Source organism: Sinocyclocheilus grahami, unplaced genomic scaffold, assembly GCF_001515645.1.
Source record: "Sinocyclocheilus grahami isolate Dianchi unplaced genomic scaffold, SAMN03320097.WGS_v1.1 scaffold372.1, whole genome shotgun sequence".
Lineage (NCBI taxonomy): Eukaryota > Metazoa > Chordata > Actinopteri > Cypriniformes > Cyprinidae > Sinocyclocheilus > Sinocyclocheilus grahami.
The window spans coordinates 150,579-152,021 of NW_015505551.1; positions in this window are offsets into that span (position 1 = coordinate 150,579).

Here is a 1,443-nt window from a genome sequence, read left to right on the forward strand (position 1 = left end):
GTCTACGTAGCACCTTAAGGCTCGGACGGGACAGAGCAAGCTAGGGCTGGGTCTGCCTCCTCCGAGGGCAGCGCTTGGAGGTTCACCACCTGATCCCTGAAGGGAGTAGCGGGAACCTTGGGCACGTAGCCGGGCCGGGGCCTCAGGGTTACCTGGGAATCAGCCGGCCCGAACTCTAGGCACGAATCGTTGACCAAGAATGCGTGTAGGTCCTCTACCCTCTTGATGGAGGCCAATGCAAGCAGGAGCAAAGTCTTCATTGAAAGGAGCTTCAGCTCCACCGCCTGCAAAGGCTCAAATGGGCCTTGCTGTAGTGCCGTGAGCACCAGACTCAGGTCCCAAGAGGGTATAGAGGGGGGCCGTGGAGGATTTATCCTTCTCGCCCCCTTAAGGAACCTGACGACCAGGTCATGCTTCCCCAACGACCTCCCTTCTACGGGGTCGTGGTTAGCAGCGATTGCAGCGACATAAACTTTAAGGGTGGAGGGAGACAGCCTTCGCTCCAGCCCTTGCTGCAAAAAGGACAGCACAACTCCGATCGGGCATCTTCGGGAGTCTTCTCGGCAAGAAGAACACCACTCAACGAACAGGTTCCACTTCAAAGCGTAGGCGTGTCTCGTAGACGGTGCTCTTGCTGAAGTGATGGTGTCGACTACCTCTTGGGGTAGGCCACTTAGAACCTCCGCGTCCCGTCCAGGGACCAGACATGAAGTTTCCAGAGGTCTGGACGCGGGTGCCAAAGGGTGCCCCGTCTCTGAGTCAGTAAATCCTTCCTCAGAGGAATCGGCCAAGGAGGGGCTGTCGCGAGGAGCATCAGTTCCGGGAACCAGGTCCGGGTAGGCCAATAAGGTGCCACCAGCAGGACCTGCTCCTCGTCCTCCCTGACCTTGCACAGCAACTGTGCCAGAAGGCTCACTGGGGGAAATGCATACTTGCGAAGGCCACGCGGCCAGCTATGTGCCAGAGCGTCCGTGCCGAGTGTTCCCTTGGTTAGGGCGAAGAACAACTGGCAGTGAGAGGTTTCTGGAGAGGCAAACAGGTCTACCTGAGCGGCTCCGAAACGTCTCCAAACCAGCTGGACCGTCTGGGGATGGAGTCGCCATTCTCCCGGGAGCGCAGCTCAGGACAGCTCGTCGGCTGCACGGTTGAGCAGCCCAGGAATGTGAACAGCACGAAGCGACCTCAGATGCTTCTGACTCCAAAGGAGGAGGTGGCGGGCGAGTTGCGATAAGCTTTTCACCATCGAGGGTGGTGAGGGAGGAGGATCCAGCAAATCAGTTTCTGGCAGTAAAAAGGTGCCGTCCACGACCTGTTGAGCTCCTCATGCACCTCCGGGAAGAAAGGCACCGAGGCGGGGCGCTGAGAACCAGCGCGGACCACCCCGAGAACCAATCGTGCAACCTTGAGGGCTCAGGACACGGTGAAAGTCTTCACTCGAGCCCT